A 24,942-nucleotide genomic window follows, 5' to 3' on the forward strand; every position below is an offset into this window, starting at 1 on the left:
AGGCTCAGTAGTTGTGGCGCACGGGCTTAGTTACTCTGCGGCATGTGGGATCTTCCCAGACCAGGGCTCGAACCCATGTCCCCTGCATTAGCAGGAGGATTCTTAACCACTGTGCCACCAGGGAAGCCTGTTACCATTTAAATATCCTAAAAGCCTGAGTGACCATACTAAGGCAGGCACCAGGCAAGAAAAATAAGGCTGATTTTTATAAAGAGAGATGGAAGTGCTGTTACTCAACTCTGCCTGTAAGACTACAAAACCTTACAGCTTGTTTTATAGGGAGGAGCAGTGAAGCAGGAAATTGCTAATGCAACAAATCTGAAGAAGCCAGAAAATGTGAGGGTACCAAGCAAGAATGCTGAGATTTTAATACCTACCCAAGGTCCCTGCAACAGAGACTAAAGGGTTCAGAAGTAAACATTCAAGAAGTGAAATACCACTTAGCTGATTATAGATTTGAGCTTGATTAGCTCTAAAGAATCTTAAGAACAAAAGAATGGGGTTAATCTATATATTTAGTTAACAGGCATCAATTTTCCTCACCAGCTTCGATTTGCCATTACTCTTATTTCTAATAAAGCATGTTAACTATCACATATAACATAGGTTGTAAGCATATATTCAGTTTTAGCATTTTGTAGAACTTATTTCTCAGGTATTTAAGCTGTACAACACACAGTATATCTTTAAGCTTCATAAAAACCTAATGTTCAACACACAAGAATTTCCAGAGGATATGTGAATATAGATAGCATTAAGGGAATCCATTTCCAGATCCTCAACTTTCACATATACTCTTTCTTAAAATGTATTTGCTTAGCTATCATTCAGACCTTGGTTTCTAGATACCATTTACCAATAAAAGGAACTAGGGATTCTTGGAGAAATGACTGATTCTAGGGACAGGGCATGGAAAGTACAAGATAAGCCTGAAATACCCTGTAGTGCCAGAAAATAAGAAAGTGGAAAGAAAGAAGAAAAGAAAGAAAAAGAGAGAGAGAGGGAGGGGGGGAAGAAAGGAAGGAAGGAAGGAAGGAAAAAAGGAAGGAAGAAAGGAAGGAAGGAAAAGATGGGAGAGTTGGAGGGAGGGAAGATAGAAGCATGTCAAACGTACACAACGCTAAAGAGTTCCCAATGTCCAAAACTGGAAGAAATTGAGCAACAAAATAAATAATATTGGTTTATAACCCAAAGAATAAAATAAGCATCAGTGAATCTGTAGTGATATAAACAAATGAATGAATAAATCAATAAATGGAGAGGAGACTATTTTCCTTATATATTTGCTTGGCCAAGAGTGAACCCAAGAAAGAATGAGTGAAACAGAAAATCACCATTAGAATGCCACCATAATAATTCCTGCAGATAAGATACACCACACTACAAATGACTCATTTTCATTTCTTTTTATGGCAGAGTAATATTCCATTGTACATATGTGCCACATCTTCTTTATCCATTCAACTGTCAATGGACACTTAGGTTGCTTCCATGTCCTGGCTATTGTAAATAGTGTTGCAGTGAACATTGTGGTACATGTATCCATGTATCTTTAATTTTTTTAAATTTATTTTATTTATTTATTTTTTTCTGCATTGGGTCTTCACTGCTGCACGCAGGCTATCTCTAGTTGCAGTGAGCAGGGGCTACTCTTCATTGCAGTGCACGGGCTTCTCATTGCATTGGCTTTTCTTGTTGCGGAGCATGGACTCGGGCTTCAGTAGTTGTGGCATGTGGGCTCAGTAGTTGTGGCTCACAGGCTCTAGAGCACAGGCTCAGTAGTTGTGGCACATGGGCTTAGTTGCTCCACAACATGTAGGATCTTCCCGGACCAGGGTTCGAAGCCGTGTCCCCTGCATTGGCAGACAGATTCTTAACCACTGCACCACCAGGGAAGCACGACATGTATTTTTTTGAATTATAGTTTTCTTGGGGTATATGCCCAGTGGTGGGATTGCTGGTACCATCTTAATGATTTTTAGGTATACACTTCAGTAGTCATATACATTCACATTGTTGGACAACCAATCTCCAGAACTCTTTTCATCTTTCAAAACTGAAACTCTATACTGATTGAACAATTCTCCATTCTCCCCTCCCCTAGCAACCACCATCCCACTTTCTGTGTCTATGAGTTTGACTACTCTAGGTATCTCATATAAGTGTGATCATACAGTATTTGTCTTATGACTGGCTTGTTTCACTTAGTTCATCCATGTTGAAGCATATATCAGCATTTCCTTCCTTTTTTTTAATTTTTGAAATTTTGTTTATTTTTTTAAACAGCGGGTCCTTAATAGTCATCAATTTTATATACATCAGTGTATACATGTCAATCCCAATTGCCCAATTCATCACACCAGCACCCCTCACTCCCCTGCCGCTCTCCCCCCTTGGTGTCCATACATTTGTTCTCTACATCTGTGTCTCAATTTCTGCCCTACAAACCAGTTCAATGTACCATTTTTCTAGGTTCCACATATATGCATTAATATACAATATTGGTTTTTCTCTTTCTGACTTACTTCACTATGTATGACAGTCTCTAGATCCATCCACATCTCTACAAATGGCCCAATTTCATTCATTTTTATGGCTGAGTAATATTCCATTGTATATATGTGCCACAACTTCTTTACCCATTCGTCTGTCAATGGGCATTTAGGTTGCTTCCATGACCTGGCTACTGTAAATAGTGCTGCAAAGAACATTGGGGTGCATGTTTCTTTTTGAATTATGGTTTTCTCTGGGTATATGCCCAGTAGTGGGATTGCTGGATCATACGGTATTTCTAGTTTTAATTTTTTTAAGGAACCTCCATACTGTTCTCCATAGTGGTAGTATCAATTTACATTCTGACCAACAGTGCAACAGGGTTCCCTTTTCTCCACACCCTCTCAGCATTTGTTGTTTGTAGATTTTCTGATGATGCCCATTCTAACTGGTGTGAGGTGATACCTCATTGTAGTTTTGATTTGCATTTCTCTAATAATTAGTGATGTTGAGCAGCTTTTTATGTGCTTCTTGGCCATCTGTATATCTTCTTTGGAGAAATGTCTATTTAGGTCTTCTGCCCATTTTTGGATTGGGTTGTTTGTTTCTTTAATATTGAGCTGCATGAGCTGTTTATATACTTTGGAGATTAATCCTCTGTCCGTTGATTCATTTGCAAATATTTTCTCCCATTTTGAGGGCTGTCTTTTCGTTTTGTTTATGGTTTCCTTTGCTGTGCAAAAACATTTAAGTTTCATTAGGTCCCATTTGTTTATTTTTGTTTTTATTTCCATTACTCTAGGAGGTGGATCAAAAAAGATCTTGCTGTGATTTATGGCAAAGATTGTTCCTCCTATGTTTTCCACTAAGAGTTTCATAGTGTCCGGTCTTAAATTTAGGTCTCTAATGCATTTTGAGTTTATTTTTGTGTATGGTGTTAGGGAGTGTTCTAATTTCATTGTTTTACATGTAGCTGTCCACTTTTTGCAGCACCACTTATTGAAGAGACTGTCTTTTCTCCATTGTATATCCTTGCCTCCTTTGTCATAGATTAGTTGACCATAGGTCCGTGGGTTTATCTCTGGGCTATCTTGTTCCATTGATCTATCTTTCTGTTTTTCTGCTAGTACCATATTGTCTTGATTATTGTAGTTTTGTAGTATAGTCTGAAGTCAGGGAGTTTGACTCCTCCAGCCCTGGTATTTTCCCTCAAGACTGCTTTGGCTATTCGGGGTCTTTTGTGTCTCCATAAAAATTTTAAGAATTTTTGTTCTAGTTCCATAAAATATGCCATTGGTAATTTGATAGGGATTGCATTGAATCTGTAGATTGCTCTGGGTAGTATAGCCATTTTCACAGTATTGATTCTTCCAATCCAAGAACATGGTATATCTTTCCATCTGTTGGTATCATTTTTAATTACTTTCATCAGTGTCTTATAGCTTTCTGCATACAGGTCTTTTGTCTCCCTAGGTAGGTTTATTCCTAGGTATTTTATTCTTTTTGTTGCAATGGTAAATGGGAGTGTTTCCTTAATTTCCCTTTCAGATTTTTCAACATTACTGTATAGGAATGCAAGAGATTTCTGTGCATTAATTTTGTATCCTGCAACTTTACCAAATTCATTGATTAGCTCTAGTAGTTTTCTGGTGGCATTTTTTAGGATTCTATATGTATAGTATCATGCCATCTGCAAACAGTGACAGATTTACTTCTTCTTTTCCAATTTGTATTCCTTTTATTTCTTTTTCTTCTCTGATTGCCGTGGCTAGGACTTCCAAACTATGTTGAATAATAGTGGTGAGAGTGGGCATCCTTGTCTCATTCCTGATCTTAGAGGAAATGCTTTCAGTTTTTCAACATTGAGAATGATGTTGGCTGTGGGTTTGTCATAAATGGCTTTTATTTTGTTGAGGTAAGTTCCCTCTATGCCCACTTTCTGGAGAGCTTTTATCATAAATGGGTGTTGAATTTTGTCAAAAGCTTCTTCTGTATCTATTGACATGATCATATGGTTTTTATTCTTCAATTTGTTAATATGGTGTAGCACAGTGATTGATTTACGTATATTGAAGAATCCTTGCATCCCTAGGATAAATCCCACTGGATCACGGTGTATGATCCTTTTAATGTGCTGTTGGATTGTGTTTGCTAGTATTTTGTTCATGATTTTTGCATGTATGTTCATCAGTAATATTGGTCTATAATTTTCTTTTTTGTGATATCTTTTTCCGGTTTTGGAATCAGGGTGACGGTGTCTTTGTAGAAAGAATTTGGGAGTGTTTCTCCCTCTGCAATTTCTTGGAAGAGTTTGAGAAGGATGGGTGTTAGCTTTTCTCTAAATGTTTGATAGAATTCACCTGTGAAGACATCTAGTCCTGGACTTTTGTTTGTTGGAAGATTTTTAATCAGTTTCAATTTCATTACTTGTGATTGGTCTGTTCATATTTTCTGTTTCTTCCTGGTTCAGTCTTGGAACTTTATACCTTTCTAAGAATTTGCCCATTTCTTCCAGGTTGTCCATTTTATTGGCATAGAGTTGCTTGTACTAGTCTCTTAGGATGCTTTGTATTTCTGCAGTGTCTGTTGTAACTTCCTCTTTTTCATTTCTAATTTTATTGATTTCAGTCCTCTCCCTCTTTTTCTTGATGAGTCTGGCTAATGGTTTATCAAATTTGTTTATCTTCTCAAAGAACCAGCTTTTAGTTTTATTGATCTTTGCTATTGTTTTCTTTGTTTCTATTTCACTTATTTCTGCTCTGATCTTTATTTCTTTCCTTCTGCTAACTTTGGGTTTTCTTTGTTCTTCTTTCTCTAGCTCCTTTAGGTGTAAAGTTAGACTGTTTAATTGAGATTTTTCTTGTTTCTTGAGGTAGGCTTGTATAGCTATAAACTTCCCTCTTAGAACTACTTTTGCTGCATCCCAAAGGTTTTGGATTGTCGTGTTTTCATTGTCATTTGTCCCTAGGTATTTTTTGATTTCCTCTTTGATTTCTTCAGTGATCTCTTGGTTATTTAGTAACGTATTGTTTAGCCTCCATGTGTTTGTGTTTTTTACGTTTTTTTCCCTGTAATTTATTTCTAATCTCATAGCGTTGTCATCGGAAAATATGTTGGATATGATTTCAATTTTCTTAAATTTACTGAGGCTTGATTTGTGACCCAAGATGTGATATATCCTGGAGAATGTTTCGTGTACACTTGAGAAGAAAGTGTAATCTGCTGTTTTTGGATGGAATGTCCTATAAATATCAATTAAATCTATCTGGTCTATTGTGTCATTTAAAGCTTCTGTTTCCTTATTTATTTTCATTTTGGATGATCTGTCCATTGGTGTAAGTGAGGTGTTAAAGTCCCCCACTCTTATTGTGTTAGTGTCGGTTTCCTCTTTTATAGCTGTTAGCAGTTGCGTTATGTATTGAGGTGCTCCTATGTTGGGTGCATATATATTTATAATTGTTATATCTTCTTCTTGGATTGATCCCTTGATCATTATGTAGTGTCCTTCCTTGTCTCTTGTAACATTCTTTATTTTAAAGTCTATTTTATCTGATATGAGTATTGCTACTCCAGCTTTCTTTTGATTTCCATTTGCATGGAATATCTTTTTCCATCCCCTCACTTTCAGTCTCTATGTGTCCCTGGGTCTGAAGTGGGTCTCTTGTAGACAGCATATAGATCAGTCTGGTTTTTGTATCCATTCAGTAAGCCTGTGTCTTTTGGTTGGAGCATTTAATACATTCACGTTTAAGGTAATTATCGATATGTATGTTCCTATGACTATTTTCTTAATTGTTTTGGGGGGTTATTTTAGGTTCTTTTCTTCTCTTGTGTTTCCCACTTAGAGGAGTTCCTTTAGCATTTGTTGTAGAGCTGGTTTGGTGGTGCTGAATTCTCTTAGCTTTTGCTTGTCTGTAAAGCTTTTGATTTCTCCATCAAATCTGAATGAGATTATTGCTGGGTAGAGTAGTCTTGGTTGTAGTTTCTTCACTTTCATCACTTTAAGTATATCATGCCACTCCCTTGTGGCTTGTAGAGTTTCTGCTGAGAAATCAGCTGTTAACCTTATGGGGGTTCCCTTGTATGTTGTCATTTTTCCCTTGTTGCTTTCAATAATTTTTCTTTGTCTCTAATTTTTGCCAGTTTGATTACCATGTGTCTCGGCATGTTTCTCCTTGGGCTTATTCTGTATGGGACTCTCTGTGCCTCCTGAACTTGGGTGGCTATTTCCTTTTCCACGTTAGGGAAGTTTTCAACTATAATCTCTTCAAATATTTTCTCAGGTCCTTTCTCTCTCTTTTCTCCTTCTGGGACACCTATAATGCGAATGTTGTTGCATTTAATGTTGTCCCAGAGGTCTCTTAGGCTGTCTTCAGTTCTTTTCATTCTTTTTTATTCTGTCCCACAGCAGTGAATTCCACCATTCGTCTTCCAGGTCACTTATCCATTCTTATGCCTCAGTTATTCTGTTATTGGTTCCTTCTAGTGTTGTTTTCATTTCAGTTATTGTATTTTTCATCTCTGTTTGTTTGTTCTTTAATTCTTCTAGGTCTTTGTTAAACATTTCTTGCATCTTCTCGATCTTTGCCTCCATTGTTTTCCCGGGGTCCTACATCATCTTCGCTATCATTATTCTGAATTCTTTTTCTGGAAGGTTGCCTATCTCCACTTCATTTAGTTGTTTTTCTGGGGTTTTATCTTGTTCCTTCATCTGGTACATGGCTCTCTGCTTTTTCATCTTGTCTATCTTTCTGTGAATGTGGTTTTTGTTCCACAGGCTGCAGGATTGTAGTTCTTCTTGCTTCTGCTGTCTGCCCTCTGGTGGATAAGAGTTCCTTCCTTTTTAAGGCTAAATAACCTTCCATCATATGTATATACCACATCTTGTTTGTCCATTTGTCCGCTGATGAATACTGAGTTACTTCCACCTTTTGGCTATTGTGAATAATGCTGCTATAAACATGGATATACAAATGTCTCTTCAAGACCCTGCTTTCAATCTTCTGGGTATATGCCCTGAAGTGGAATTGCTGGATCATATGGTAATTCTACTTACAATTTATTAAGGAATCATCATACTGTGCTTCCACAGCAGGTGCACCACTTTACATTCCCACCAACAGTGCACAAGTATTCCAATTTCTCCACATACTTGACAGTGCTTGTTTTCTGGTTTTGTGGTTTTGGGTTTTAATAGTAGCCATCCTAAGGGATGTGAGGTTTTATTTTTGTACCATCAAACTGCAAAAATCCATTGTGCATGAGACTGGAAGTTCCCTCACTTGGGTCAACCACAAATCTGTGTTTTAGCCTCTTTTGCAAAATTGGGATATTCCTTCTCCTTCTCATCTTACAGAATAAAAGCAAACACGGTTGCTCCATCCTCGTGAGAGGAATGATACGTACAACTGAGATTACTTCTAAAGAAATGGCAAGATATTCCTAGGAGTGCAGAGGGATAAGAGGAAAACAAGGAGAACAATGTAAAGGAATTAGAAGTTCATGGGAAACTGAGCAGGAGCTATGAATAATCAGACAGAGAAACTCATGGTGTGTGAAGCTCACACCTGCCTTAAGGTGAGTAGCCAATAGCAAAAAGCAAAACACCCTGGAGAAAAGAAGTTCACTCGTGCTGTTCCTTGATTATGCCATGCCTCCTCCAGATTAAGAGCCCTTGCTTACCTCTGATGCAAAGTTCTTCCTCTCATTATCTGTGTAGATAACTTCCTCCTCTTCCTTAAGTCTTTAATCGACTGTCATCTTCTCTTTAAACCAACTTCAATCATCCTGTTTATATTTGTAACCTCCATCAACCCCTGGTATGCTTGATTCCCTCTTACCCACTTTTAACTTTCATTTCTCTCACAGCTTTTATCAACTTCCAACAGATTTTGTGATTTACTTATCACATAGTGATTTACTGTTTATTGCCTCTTCCCTTCACTAGAATGTAAGCTTCACAGGGCAGGAATCTTTGTCTATTTTATCCATTGATGTACCTTAAAATCATAGAATAATGCTTAGCCCATAGTAAGTGTTCAATGAATATTTGTTGAATAAGAGAAGAGGAGAAATACGTGAAAAGGAGGGAGAAACAAAAAAAAATAGAGTAATATGTTCCTGGTGCTTCAATAATGATGCCCAAAGCTCCTAAAGTGGAAAAAAAAGGGGGAGAAATGTGGCTTTATTAAGCATATGTGCTAAAATTGCTCATGATGTCACAGTCTGAGCTACTCCTGAAAGCAGAACTTGATATAAAGTCTTGAGCACAGTCTATGGTCCAGGGAGCAGCAGTGAGGGACCAATGAGAGTGAAACAGAGAAACAGGAAAGAACAATACAAAGATGCATTACTGAGTTTGTCACTGCCATAGGTGACTCATGCTTGATCCTCCTGTGACCTTTTGAGGAGCCTTAGGAAATGTCAGAACTGTCCACCCCAGAGACACAAGAGAGACTGATGCACTTTACCCATTAGCTTCTGTCTCCAGTGGTCAAGGATAACCCCACCTCCAGAGCTTGGGTGGAGGTCAAGCTCTTGGCACTAGAGGCAGGAAACATGATATATGCAGCCCGTGAGGTGAGGTACCACCAGATGACCCCTGTGAGAAGCTTCCAGAACAATGCAAAGAGCTAGTCACTGAAGCCTGGATAAGAGGAAAGAGGATGTAAAGTGGTTCAGAGGAGTGTCTTATACAGGTGCCCAGCACACACTTGAGGCACTCTTCCTGACCACATTTTGAATCTTTCCTTAGCTCAACCCATCCCAAATATTTAATGCTTCAATATCTTACATTGGCCCTACCTTGAAACCTACCTCAAGGAAGAGAATGAAAAGGAAATTGAGATGTGTATGGTTTCCAAAGGAGAAAGAAGGTATGGGGAGGGCCAATCAGAAGACAATTTGCCAGTGGGCTAGGAACACCCTAAAGAAGGCAGCAACTGACCCCAAAATGAACCAAAATGACTGCCACCTTAAATGCTCTAAGAGACTCAATCCACAGATTAATGAGTATGAGAGATACATTATGAACAAGTCTTTAAATATTTCTGGAGGGCTGGCAATATGGCAACCCTCACTCATGCCAGTGAGGCCACAAGCAGACTGGGAGAACTTGGCGTTGGGCAGAGCTGTGGCAGGAGAGGGCTGTGGCAAACCACGTGCTCCTGACTCTCACTAGGGAGTGGGGAGAAATCACTGTGCATGTTTGGGGCCAATAATAACTCCTCATTGACTGCCATTCAGTGTCAGAGATTAGCCCTTTCAGTCAGTGACAGGGCCTATTGTACAGGGTGTGGGAATGCAAAGATCCTGAAGGGAAACATCCATTTACTCATTCAAAGTCCAACGAGAACAAGGGAGCAGAGGAAGAAATCGAGGCAGAAGGAGTAAGTGGTTGAGACTTGGAGAAATCTGGCAGGTCAAGGCCAATGGAGATGAGAGATTTGGCTCCTCAGAAGGGTTTAGTTAAAAAAATAAAGAAGGGTGAAAGGAGGTGGGATGTAAGAAACAAATGGGATTTTTAACTAGTAGAACTGAAAATAGTAGAGAAGAAATGGATGAAGTAAATCAAACTAACATAGACAGTGAGAGGCATGCATGTGCACACACTCAGAGCAGAAACCATAGACATACTTGCTGTCCTCAAGCCTTGCCTGCCCAGGTGTTAGTACTTGCAGGAAGCCCTGCCCAGTGCCCCCAGGCTGAGCTGGCATCTCTCCTGTGTACCTCCCCCACCATAGCCCTCCTCATGTGGCATGCGATTGACTATTTACTTGTCTGTGTCCCGCCTCAGAGTGTTAACTGCTTGAAAGCAGGGACCTTGGCTCTTCTTTGTATCAGTGTCTAATTCAAAGGAGATTCTCAGAGATTCTCAGAGAGTGAATCAACTATTCTTCCCACGAAATGGAGGTGTGAAAACAAGTCCAGTAAAGTCAAACACAGAGTGAAATCGTTGTGGTTACAGACAAAACAAAACATACAAAAATATGAAATTCTTATTTTAAAAAAATACAGATTCTTTGCTTTCATACCAAGAGATTCTGACTCAAACTTTCTGGCTATCTCTCCAATTACAGTTCCAGATTTAGAAAGAAACAGCTCTTCCAGGAAATTCTTGCCATCAAGTATTTTCTTCAAATTCTGAGTAAACACTACTATTATTTCCAACTTTCAATCAAGAGTAAGAGAGGAATGAAGATGGTTCAGACACAAAGATTTCTTGGTGACTTCAGTGATTCTGACACAGTAGTGGGTTTGACAGGAGTCAAATGAATGTGCACTTCTACAAGCCCACCTAGAACTTTCAATACAGGTGATCCATGGGCCACACTGTGGAAAAGCTACTGGGTAAACTGCAGACAGCAAACCCTATCCTGACCAATGCTCTTACAGTGATAATGATGTCCAAGGGCACACAAGTATCATCAAGAATTTTCATCAGTAAGCGTGTTCTCCTGAGGCAGGAGGGGCCAGTAAACACCGTGATCACACGCAGGGCTGTCTGTGTTCATGCCCAAGAGGCAGAGAAGAGAAAGCAGGCACATCCCTGAGGCACTGCTGAAACAAATGGACGTGATAGGCTGGAAACAGTGCTTGAGAGTTCCTCACAATGTGAAGTGTGTTTAAGTTCTTCGGAGAAAAGTTTAATAGTCAACAGCAACAAAAAATCAAATATGCCTAATAAGGAACTTGTATTCATTTTCTTGGAAACACTGAGGAGCTGTCTGTCCTAAGATGGGAGGGACTGAAGGGTGGATATGCACTGGAGAAAAGGAGAACATAATGAACAAGCAGAAGCAAAATAGAACAAGACTCCAGAGGGGAGCCAGTGCTTTTGGCCTGGAGAGTTTCACTGATGGATTTTATAAAGGCCCCTGACAGTTAAGTAAACCTTGCACACAGGTTTAAGAGCAATGCCCAAGTCCACCATACAAGGATGAACAAAGACTGAGTAAAACAGAGTTATGATAAAATCTAGAAATGAAAAGCCTTCCTGCTACTGAGTCCAGTCGGCATCTCCACCCATTGCTGTGTCTTCCATGACATTGTACATAGAGCGTATTTTATAAATAAACATATTTATATATTGAAGCATTTAACTTTTATTTTCAATGTTTAGACTTACATAAAAGTCACAATAATAGTACAGAAAGGCACCATATACCTTTCACCCAGCTTCCCCTAATGTTATCATCTTACATAAGCACAGTGCAATTCTCAAACCCAGGAATGAACATCGATATTATATTATTAGCTAATCTAGTGACCTTATTCAAATCTCACCAGTGTTCCTACTGATAGCCTTTTTCTGGTCCAGGACCCACTTGAGGACCACACTTTGTGTTTAGTTGTCCTGTCTCTTTACTCTCCTCTAGTCTGGGACAGTACCTGAGTCTTTGTCTTTTTTATAACCTTGACACTTTAGAAGGCCACTTCTCTTGTAGAATATCTGGTTGGGTTTGACATTCTCTCATAATCAGACTGAGGTTATGTATTTTGGGTAGGAATACCACAGAAATGAGACTATCCATTTCTCACTGATGTATTCTTAAGGGACTTGAGAAGAAAGCAGAGAAATCAAAACAGGAATGAGGGAAATGTTAAGTTTTTTTTAAAAAGATAAAAAGGTGATGTTTTCAAGAAAGAATAATAGACTGTTGACAGAAAGTAAACATCTTAGGTCAGTGGGAGTAAGGACACAGTGAAACAGGATCACTCAAACATTGCTGGAGTGAGAATAAATTGGTACAAAAATTTTAAAAAGCATTTTGACAGATGTATCCCAAATCCTAAAATTTTTTATAAAACCTTTGACACCAAATCTTTACTTCTGAAACTCTATCCTAGGAAATAAGTGGAAACTTTGCTATTTATCAGTGCCATTTAAAATAGAAAGAAAATCAAAGGAAAATAACTGAACATCATTATAGTAAACAATTGGGATTTTTTGCTACACAGCACCTGAACATCCTTCTGATTTAGTAAGGGGAGATCCCAAGAGGCAAAGAATTTAGGGCCCTGATTCCCACTATGGAAGACAATCAAGGCATGTAACAGCAACACAGGCTCGACCAATCAGATACTTACACCTGGAGTTTTGAATACTGAGGGAGGGATGCAAACAACCAGAGGCAGTCAGAAATCAGCAACAATTGAGGATGTTTATCCTGTAAATTACTGAATCACAACATCATTTGAATTCATACGTTCACCATGTGTCATATGTAAAAATTAAGACAGTCATTGGGAAGTAATTGGACTTTGAGAACTATCCTGAGGATGTATGATGCTATGGACTGAATTGTGTCCCTCTAAAAGTGCTATGTTGAAGTTCCCCAATGTGATGGTATTTGGAGACGGGGCCTTTGGGTGGTAATGAAGTTTAGATGAAGCCATGAGAGTGGGGCCCTCATCATGGTATTAGTGCCCTCAGAGAGCAATCTCTCTTTCTCTCTCTCTCTCTCTCCTTCTCACTCACTCTCCCCCATGTGTGGACACAGTGAGAAGGCAGCTGTCTATAACCCAGGATGACAGCCCTCACCTGGGAACTGTATTAGCCGCCACCACCTTGATTTGGATTTCCAAGCCTCCAGAACTGTGAAAAATAAATTCCTGTGATTTAAGCCACTCAGCTGATGGTATTTTGTTTTGTCAGCTCAAGCTGAGTAAAACATATGGGAAAATTTGGAGAACTTTATTTACTTTGAACCTTCAGCTGCCACCCTTGTCTAATGGAACTGCCCCTACTATACTTGAAGACCCTCTAGTAACCTCGTATGAAGAAATTTCTTTGCAAGGAAAAATCAGTTCTCTTTATCCTTCACTTCTCTACACCACTAGTCTGATAACTAGAGTCAGATCCCAGAATGTCTTGGGAACACAATGACAAAGTCAATCACTTGTGGAGAAGGCTTATAAACCAATGGAATTGCTGGAATCTACAAAAATCTTGGGAATGTGTAGAAATGAATTCTAAAGATGCTCAAACAAGTGTACACAGCATGAGTACATTCACCAGAGATTCTGGATTTGATAAACTAATTCAAGTCACTACAGGTGGGTTTAACTGGTGTTTGGATGATTTTCCTGAAACCTAGACATAACAGTGGACAACACAAAATGAAGTCGAGATGCCATAAAAAAAAAAAAGCACCCTTAAAATAAACAGGAAGATATACAAGAGTTCATGAAATAATACTGGAATGGATTAATCATAGGCAACTCATCAACCATCTACCCTCTAACTATGTCCTTCAAGGGGATCTGACACTTCATTCACCCAGGCCTTGAGAAATACACTGGTAAGAAGAGGGCTAGTATCTGAAAAGCACTTAGGTGGTTTTGCCTAAGGCCAGGACACTGGTGAGAGACACTGCAGTGCAATGGGCTCCCTGACTTCCAAGAGGATGGGAGGATCCTGAGGTGACCGAGGCTCTGGGGTGCCACTGAATTGCCCCACACAGGATGAGAGTGGTTGCCAGAAACAAAAAGGAGGGCCAGGGCAAACATCAGAGTGTTGTCTTGCAGGGCTCTTTGGCAGAGAACACTGACCATGAAGTTCATAGCACCAAAATATACAAGCAGATGACCAAAGCCCTTCTTGATTTGTATAACTGGCAGGTCTCCAGGCTGGTAAATAAGAGCCTAACCTGAGCATAAAGTATCGACAATCATAATACCTCACAGATGAAGAGCTCCTTAACTGAAGGGGGAGTGGGAGATTTTTTGAGGAGGACTTTGCAACAATACCAGACTTTATTGTGAAACTTCCCCCAGCCTTCAAAGGAGAACAAAAATGTGAGGAGTTCTTACACCTGTTTTCTAAAGTTTCTGGTTCCAGGCTGCCCCCAACACAGTATAGGGCTATTTGGTTATACCACCCACTTCCTGATTATACCCAATCTTGTGAGCAGCATTTCCAAAGATGCACAATGAGAAAGTTATGCCATAATATGGGGGATTCTGTAAATAACATAAGCTAACTAGATCTTTTCTGGCTGGGAAGAAAAAGATTCTGCTCTCAGTGGAAAAGATTTAATTTGTCTTTGGAAACACATCCTGCAACTAAGTGGAAAGGTCTGTCATGCTTGTAAGGATGATGCCAAGTGCACAATGTGTAGCAAGAAACCTCTACAATTTACCCATAACAAAGCAACGGGAAGACAGGCCTTCTGACTTCTGGAGAACTTTTTTGGCTACACACACACACACACACACACATGCATACACAAAACCAGAGAAACGCTGTGCTTTCAGACTAAAATATAATAAAAATCCTACTACCAGGAAATTTAAAAAGAAGTTGTTTGCAATTAGCACTGAGAATCCTCTCTGTAAAAAGCCCAGGCCAGTTGGCCTACATACCTAACTAAGGTAAGATGGATGAAATTGTGTCTTTATTCTGTGTCAGTCATAAAACTGAAATAGCATAAAATGCACTGCTTGATTGGAAAATGGGAAAATACAAAAAAGACCACTTGAGAGGCTCATCTGTCAGTCTTTCCTTGTCCTCTGGGAGAGGGAAGTTTAAATTCTCATATAGCTTTTAGAGAATACTTAACAAGTGCAGTCAGAAAATAAAGCAGATGCTGGCGGCAAGGATAATAGTATGAATAAACTGGAACTATTACAGAATTTTGCACTCTGTGTCCACCCATGAACTATTACTTCAATTATTTTAAAAGATGCAGTCCATATAAATTCTCAGGTGCATTCTCAGGCACCTTGCAAGTTGCTGTCTAAAGATAGCACATAACAGGTTAAATCTTGAGAAATTCTTTTTCATTTTACCGATGTTATCGTGCAACCTAATTATAAAATTTCCCCATTTAAGGGGAAAAAAGATTTCAAAAGAAAAAAGAAAAAGGAAAGATTTTTAAAGTTCCACTGATTGGAAATAGTTTAGCAGATTTAGGAATAAAAACTGTTAGAAAAATTTTAATATTATTGTAACTGTGTACACAATGGTGCTAAAGAAAAAGAATTACAGAAGGCTGCCAAGGTCATAAAAATTAATTAGAGACTTTACCTACATAAGATATTACCTATCTAGGCAGATATGACAAAGAAATTGTTATGGAGTAGTGTGTGTGTTTGTGTGTGTTCAAACTCACTGCTCACAGAAAGACAAGTCCAGGAATGAAATATACGCACATCACACACATTTTGGGGTTGCGTGGTTTTTTTTACTCTCAAGGAAATGCAGCTTTACTGAACTCAGTGCCATGGAGATAGGAAGTAGGTTTCTACTACATCTAGTAAGTGGGGGGGGGGGGGAGAGAGAGAGAAAGGTGAAAGACTTGAAGAGAAGAAAGTGTAGTTATTTGGCAATACCATTCGGCCTCAGAAGCAATGAGCCTATTTCTTAAAAAAAATAGATTATTGCTTCTCTTGTGCAAAATCTTAAAGGAGCCTTCTGAATGCTTCTTCCAAGCCCCCTGTTTCTTTATCACTTTCCCCACAGGAGGTGTATTGGTGGCAATGTAATTGCAATCGTTTTTTCTTCCCATTCATTTCATATTCCCCCCTCCCCCCGCTCCTCTCCCCATCCCACACACACACCTTCGCCTTCCAAGTCCTAAAGTTGTTCAGGTTAAAATCCCGCTTCATATTTACCAGAGTTCTCGCTTGTGGGCACGTGGATATGTGTTAAATAGGGTGGGAGGGGTGTCGGGAAAATCTAGAAGCCTAGTTGAAATTGCCTCATAGAGACCAAACTGGGTCCTCCTAACCCTGTCTGCCTCGGTGCCACACGAGAGCGCCCTGAGCTAGCACTGAGGCTCGTCCAGCGCCAGACAGAGAGATGTGTGCGGGGAATAAGGGGCTGGAGCGCTGGTTCTGAACTGTGGGTGACAGGTTGCTGATGGGCTGCAGACTGACACGAGGCTGGAAAAGACAGAGGGGGAACTGCTAATGAGCCATTGTTTGCACCAGAAATGGGTAACGGTACAGAGACTGGAAGGAAAGGTCAGTGGGGGGAATGCGTGACTGACGAGCACAAGGAGAGGCCTGTGCAGGCCGCCAGGAGCAGCGGGGCGCTGGCAGCGTGGAGACGCCAGTTCAGCTCCCGCAAAGAGAGGCGCCCCTAGGCCGGGCTCAGGGTTCCCGGACGGGCGGGCAAGCTGGCGGCTCCCCGAAGCACCAAGCCAACGTCTGCAGGCCCCCGGAGCCCTGTTCAAGGACTCAGCGCAGCTCCAGGGTGTTGCTCAGTTTCGCTGAGAGACCACAGCGGCGGTGGGGGGTTGTAGGGGGAAATAGCGTTCTGATAACCTGGGTGTCGAGGATTAAGCTGTGGCTGACGCTTCCTGGTGGGGTGGGGGGGGAGGGGGCTGTGAGGAATCCAGGGACGTGGGTGCGCTCGGGACTCCCAGGAAAGCCCTGCAGGCCCCCCAGATTCAAGCTATAGGTAAAAAAACCTAGAGGGTAAAAGCTAGAGGAAGCTCACCGATGAGGAAAACTGAAATGACTCCGAGGTCTGTTTGAGGGTATTTTAATTTAGATTATGAAAGGAAGAGTACCTGAGGTCTGAGACCCTCCTTTGAGGGCAAACACCTGAGATACATATCTGAACGGAAGTGTTCACAGTCAAAGGCTGAAACATCAATGGGCATTCAGACTAGATGACCCCGTGTCCTCTACTCCATGTCACACTGTCCCTACATGCTCTTCCACTTGGTTACCTGGCATCTATGAGGGAGTGAAGTGGCAAACAGGTCTCCCAACCTTCTCTTTGTGTGTCTGTTCTTGATAGACATCAAAGCCAACATGATTAGAAACAGCCTGACAGCTCTATCAAGACAAAAGGAAACAATTCTTAACGGGCTCAAGGTATTGAAAACAACTCAGCTTGTAAAATAATCTATTTCAGACAGCATTCTAGAAAACACAATTTTTTAAAACCACATTATGAGACTATTAGATATCAGCATATATGGAATGAAGACTGCATTTTTAAAAAGTCCTTTACAAATCCCTTTTCTTCTAATGCACTCTGAGTCAATTCCATAAAGTTGTCCTGTTACACTTAAATTCTTTCAAATACCAGCACTCTAACAAAGGCTTCTGTTGAAGGCCTGCATGACTTGTTAAGAACTATCACCATAAAAATATTATCTCGTGGTCTTTGATATTTTCTAAAGTAAAAGAGCAATTAGAATGTAACTCTGGTTTGAGTTTAACTGCATTCCAATCCAATTAGTTTTATAAATTAATAGCTGTTTGTATCTTAACAGTAGGTGATGTTTAATTAGTCAGTTTATTGTTTCCAGTCTTAGTTCAGAATTTCACATTCTGAAGAGTTAGAGTTTTAACTGAGTGTATGAACATTCATCTAGAAAACTGTTTATGCTCAAACTTCTGTCAGAACACTGTGGTACATTAAGATTGCCAGGTGTAACAAAATTACAATATTCTATCTCCAGAATTTATAGTATTTATGGTAGGAACTGCAAACGAGCTGCCTATGGTACTCCAAGCCTGCAGATACATTGTTGTTTATCTTTTCTTCTTTTCTTTAATTTCTTACTTTCCTTTCTTTTCATTTCATTTTCCTTCTCTCTTTTTCTCTTTCCAGGACCATATATATATTTTATACACACACACACATACACACACACACACACACACACACACACACATATATATATGTATCTCCTATATATACATATATAGGATTACTTGGCATCAAACCAAGTAAATTCAGGCAGATCCCATATTCAGAACAGGAGAAGCAGTGGAGTCCCTGTGAATGGACCAGCTGCTCTCCCCTTCTTTTCCATCCTTGCTAGACCTACGCCATTTACTTGCTTTAACTGTCAGGCCCCTGTGTGTAGTTTTCACATTTGCCACTCCTCAAGGCCTTGCAGTGTTGGTCTGACCTGAAGGCTATATCTTTCTTAGAATTTTCCACATATCTGCAGTAGAGATTCTGTAACTGGGTTGTGCAATAACTCTCTCCCTTTTTCTCACCAAGTGCTCTGAGAATGATATCCGTTCACCAAATATTAGGACATAAAAGGAATTAAGACCAACAGCAGCAAATGCTTTAGTGCCAATAGACATCAAAATATCTACACATTGCCTATGATTGGGGCTAAACATTTAAGGGTAGAAGGTGTTATCAAAAGGAAGAGGAGGAAAAAATGACATCTAGAAAAGAAGGCAAAAAATGAGTGAGTGAGAAGGAGAGAGGAGAAGCAAACTCAAGGAGGGAAAGACATTCCATCCTGTCCCTCTGGTAGAGAAACACCTACAGGGCTACCCACAGCTCCTTCAGGGTCAGCTCAGGGGTCCCGATGACACCAGTTATCTACCCAAAATTAAAGGAACACATTAGAATAAAAATGGATAGGGAGGGGGAGGAGAGAGGTTTTTATCTACTAGATAACAAGGTTATGCAATCACTTGGAAATTGAGTAGAGATATTCCATTTGTTCCACACAGATCCATTAAGGAAAAGTAGTTCTCCTGGGCTTCCCTGGTGGCGCAGTGGTTGAGAGTCCGCCTGCCAATGCAGGGGACGCGGGTTCGTGCCCCAGTCCGGGAAGATCCCACATGCCGCAGAGCGGCTGGGCCGTGGGCCATGGCCGCTGAGCCTGTGTGTCTGGAGCCTGTGCTCCGCAACGGGAGAGGCCACAACAGTGAGAGGCCCACATACCGCAAAAAAAAAAATTAAAATTAAAAAAAAAAAAAAAGTAGTTCTCCTGAAATATGTTCATTTCTCTCAGGGTTTTGCTCGTTTGAGTGCTTAAGCCAACCTAAAAGTCAGTAATAGACACCAATCTCATCATCTTCTAAACCAACCACTCTGGTGACAGAAAAAAAGCTAGTTTCATTATTTCAGCTTATTCCCAATATTTAATAATAGAAGATATTTTGAGGGCACTAACAGGGTTACTTGTCAGGAACTACTTTTACATAGGCTAAAAACACATCAGGAGTGACACTTGAAATTGATCATCCTTTTAGCCTTTCTGTCAGGCTTCCGAAAATTAATGAGTGGGCTGCAGAAGGGAAGTGGCTTACCAGAATATTGCACAAATTTGCTGATCTTGACTTGCTGGAATTTTGCTTACCTAATGCAAAGCTGAACACTTCAATTCTCTACAGTGTTTACATTCTACCTAAATCTCTTCTTGGGTTTCCTGCATCGATGTTGCTTCCTCCTCAGGCAAGTAACAGTGAAATACAAAAGGAAGCCACAAAAATCACTGTCCTCAGCTGAGAGGATGACACAACAGATACTTTTCAGGCTTAAACTACAAAAATCACTGTATTTATATAAAAATCAAGGTTTCAAATGCTGTATGATATTTATTCAACAATACTAATCGGGTGAAGATGTTCAGATCACTACTTGAGATGCAGTAAGAAACTTACCTGGATGAGGAAGTATCTTGAGCAGGAAGGTGATTCTCCCATGGCAAAGTTTAGCTTTTTCACTCTGTAGGAATGACCTCAGCCATTTTCCAAATATGAAAACTCAACTTCATGCTCTGTGGAAGATACAATATTCTCTGTCCCTAAAATACTATAATTTACTGAATTAAAAAAAAAAGAAACTAAAAAAATTCAAAGGTAACAAGTGACAATCATTATGGCATTCTCCAAATTGTGACAATTGAATAATAAACATCCCATATATATTTCTCACTTCACTTCCCCTACAAATCCTAGACCCTAAGCAGCCTTAGCCACAAAGCTGTCTCAGACAACACTGCCGCCTAGTGGGTCTTTGAGGAAACTATCAGATCCCGTAGGTCCTTTTTTTTTTCCTTCTTTCTTGGATCATTCATAAGGGAACTTGGGCATAAGTTACAATTCCATATATTTCTCTTCCACGCTTATTGTTTACTTTTTTAAAGTATTTCTGTTTCTCTTAATTTCTCTTTAATTCCCTTTCTCTTTTCTGTTTTGAATTCTTTCCAAATTCACATTAAAAAATTTTTAACTTGCTTTATTTTGCTTTCTTTAAACCCTTTTCTCTCTATTGCTTTTGTAAGTCAGAAAAACTTGATAAGAAAGCAGCAACTGTTTAGACTTCAATAGAATAATTTTTGCCAACTTCTAAAGCAATTAGGGTTTCAAAGTTATCTTCTGAATATATTTACTAAAGTTGTCTTCTAAGTTTGCTTTCTTCCATACCTCAATTACCACAATATTTTTAAAAAATTAAATACAACTAATACTGCAGTTAAAATCATAAGAGTTTGTGTTAAACTTCGACTCAAATTTCAGCCCAACCACATATTAGCTATGCAAACATGAGAAGTTGCTTAAACCTTCTTGTGCCTCAGTTTCCTCCTCTGTAAAATGATGAAAATCATAGTACTTACAGGAATATTGTGAAGTCAATTAATTAATACTTGTAAATGACTTAAAATAGTGCTAGTATAGATAAAGCTCTAATAACGTATTTTATTGTCAATATTGCAATATTATTTTCTGATGCTACTTCTTAATTTTAAATATTTGCACTTAACCCATACTTTGGATTCAATAGATTTTGTGACTTGGCCTGGAGCCATAACTACCACATGTAACATTGTTCCAATTAGAAAATACGTTTATGTTTTTTAAAGTACTCTTAAACTATTAGAAAGCATCATAGTTATAAATTAATAGCTAGCTGTTCACATTAACTTCACAGCAGCCAACGAATCATTAAGTAGGGGACTGAAAAGGATCTGGTTGCAGAAGAGATTAGAAAAGAATAATTTCCTAAAGTATTTTGTCTGGGTTTTTGGTTAGAATTAGGAAACTTGAGAAGCAGAGAACAGAAAAAGGAAGGATACACTCCAAGCGATGAAAATAGCATATGCAAAATCTTAGTGGAATGAGCAAGTTGAAAGCTTACAATTTAGATAAATCTCTACTAAATAATAATAATAATATTTTTAAACCACCTTGGCAATTCAGTTCATTTTAACGGCTCTTGATATAGACTCTTTTTCTTACATTCTAGAACATAACACTGCTGTCTTCAAATCCAAACTGTGATCTAGATCCAAATGGGAAAGTGGAATGTACTGTCAACACTCTTTTCCCATTATGGTATTTAAAGTAGATGGAAATTGAACATATTAAAAGAGACTTGCCTTCTACTTTTCGTAATGTTCTATACTGAGCATGAGCTGATGCAGATCTGAGCAGTGGGGGTGGGTAGCAATAGGTGTATGCATTCGTGAGAGCAATCAGAATCAGATGCTTAATTTATGGACTCATAGCACATAAAAGAAAAAATTTCAAGCACTTACTGTAGCTGCTGCTGATTACTGACTATTCATTACAAAGGTATTTGGCTTGTACTAGTGTAAACCCAATGTTCTTCGTAAAGAAAAGTCCATCATGCAGTTTTCCTATAAATTATACAGCTCCCTGTTTATTCTTCTTCAAAACCCATGCCCTGCTTCATAGTCAAGAGCTGTTTAAAGGTTCTCACAGCCTAGGGATTGTAGCTAAAATACTGGAATCACACAATTAAAGGGAAGAAAAAACTAAATTAAGCCTCCAAAAAGGGATGCTCCCCAAGTTAAATGCTTCCCTTGTGCCCAAGTGAAACTCACTCTGACAAGCGGGCCTAAAATGTGTTCCAGTAATTGCTTCTTTCCCCAGCACTGCTGAGTAATTGCTTTGCAACTTTGCCCTCCCAGCACACACATAAGAGTTGTCATGATGTGATCCCAAAATTATACCTAGACCGAAAGAGCAATGTTTTATAAATCCTGCAGTTGAGAAGAATGGGAAAGATTACCAAGAGCACCAATTCAGCTTTCAGTCTAGCAACATCTTAGGCATTCATCCAGAAAGGAGAGAAATGCACCCAGAATACCATCAGGGCTTACACTTTATCTTTTTCTGTGTACAGTAGTCCACACAGTCAAACACAATGCATCCAGATGCTTTGACTTCTCAGTGTCTACTCCCATATCAAGAACTAGAGAATATAAGAAATATCTTGCTGGATCAGACAAATGGCTTATATCAGGTCACCCGTGAGAGGATATGTTCATCCTCCTTGACATCAATCACCAAAGAGGGAAGGTTCGCTCTGAAACACCCCTGGGGATTTTCTCTCCTTAATAAAGCCGATATGCATATAATATATTGTTCCTTTTCCACCCTAAATCTTTCCTGACTCTATATGCATTTTCAGCTTGTACCCACCTCCTGAAGTTCCAAAAGTTACAAAGCCTGCTATGATAAATAGTATCTCGTTTGTTTGCCTTAAAACACCCTCTGTACTGATGGCTGGCACGGTGGGAAGCACACAGAAGATATTTTGGGGGGGGGGGGGAATGCATAGCAACGCGAATGGGCTGGATTAGAATGATGCAGGGTCTGACCCTTAACTGTTAATGCACCACCTGGTCTACTCCCCTTGACTGAGTGCCTCAGGATGCCAACCTGAATATTGTGGCTTGGAAAGAAAGATAATCACATGATATCTGGGTCTCTTGCTTTTTAAGTGTTGATTCCAAAAGATATGATACAGTATTTTCAGTGATTCCACTGGCTTAGGGGTATGGTTAGAGCGACTAACTCTTACCACCGATAAAGCTGATAGAATCCCTTATCACATGGCACAAAGCCATCTGGAAAATAAATGGGCAGGTTTTGCTTCAGTCTGTTCTAACCTCACTTTTTGATGAAAAGCAAGTTGATCATAATCTTTTCTCTGTTTCCTTTATCCTCTGTAGCCACTGAGCCTTCCACATGTCCTGCTGCATACTGAGATATCTTATTGAAAATTTCTCCTTACTTTCTATGACCAATCAAATAAAATGTAAACTGAGAAAATAGATTTGGGGTAGGTCATTTGTAAGTGTGAAGCTTTGGGAGAATGCTTGAGAGACAAATTCTAAGACCATCATGGGAAAATCACCAGGAATCCCAGGCTAAATTATTTCTATTCCCAAACCAAGCCGTCTGTCACCAACTGAATGTTGAACTGCACATAGATGAGGCAATGTCTTGTAAATGGAGTTGAAACTTTGGTTTGTATGGGGTTTGTTCACTGGTTAGACTAATTTTTCTCAGGTTTTAAGTAAAGAAATCTATGTTATAAGTTTTCACCCTGTGAGAGTGCCTACTTTACAGACCAACTACTCTAAGTTATACCTTAGTTAAGAGAGGAAAACTCATACTGCCACAAGCATGCATTGATGATTGATTTTCCCTCTTCCTGAAATAACCCATCCCATTCAATGGTTGAACAATAAGATAACTGCTCTTCAGAAATATGGGCAACATTTGATACTAATGTTCATTCTCCCTCTGCTGCTGTCACAGCTTATCGCTCTTATTTGATGGTGGGTTGACCCACTGCTTTGACTTATTCTGGTGCTTATGTGACAAAGGCTAACCCACCAAGGTCAGTGGTTGGGTGTCATCCATCATATTGCCAATACGTCTGCCATGATTGATAGGGATTCTACACCTCAAGGTCCCTGAATTCTGTTACTGTCACATTTTTTTCCTCTCAGTCACACCAGGACTGGAGCTCAGGTACTGTGCCATCTCATCTCCTAATGGCCTTCTTGACTACAATGGCTTAAGAACTGGCCTGCTTTCATGGGGCAGTGGGAGAACAGGGTGTTCAGGACTAGTGTTCTTGTTGACTCAAAAAGTGTGCTGACATGTGTATGACCCAGGGCGAGGGCCCAAACTGAGCTGTCATCCTTTGCTTGAGTGTAAACATGGATGATTTTTACCCAAATTCATAGCCCGGATAAATAAATGCATTCGAAACATTAAAGCCTGAATGATGTGAACAAACCCATTAAAGTAACCTTGAATGTTTAGCCAAGTTAGCAATAGATCAGTGAATTTTATAGCTAAAAAATTAAGAAAGAGTAATCTTGTTTTTGTAGATAACATGCAGTCTCAGAGACATGATTAAAATCCTAATCCTAGGTCAATAAACACAATACTCTTGATTCTCAAGCTTCTCTTCCCAGCAAACCTGACAACTCCAACACAGGCAGAAACATAGATGTTGATTATGGAGAAAATGCAATGGACTGTGTGTACACTTCCTCTTCATCGTCTTCTCCTTTAAATCAGTCACACACTGAGTCTCCAGCTTCTATTGAATTAGGTTACAAAGCTTTTTTGTTCTTACCTGTCGCTAAGAAAAATCATTCATGGCATCCTGGATCAGAACTAGCGGAGACTGCATGAATCAAAAAGGTAAAAATGTTCCCTCCCCAGGGAGGCTGCCAGCTGTCTCATTGATTCAGCGCTGCTCTTGGCAGATTCTGAGGCTACCCTGGCACCAGTTCCAGAGAGTGCCGGATAATAAGGCACCACAATGCAAACTGTTACCAGGGAGAAACAGAACATCTGGTCTGGAACAAAGGCAACGTCCATTGCTTAGAAGCAACCTGGCCATCCTCGTCCAAGCGTGAATACACCAGGGCCTGTCACCTGAAAGACGGGGTCCCTAGA

Source organism: Mesoplodon mirus (assembly GCF_964341445.2).
Source record: "Mesoplodon mirus genome assembly, chromosome: 9".
In the NCBI taxonomy this organism is placed as follows: Eukaryota; Metazoa; Chordata; class Mammalia; order Artiodactyla; family Ziphiidae; genus Mesoplodon; species Mesoplodon mirus.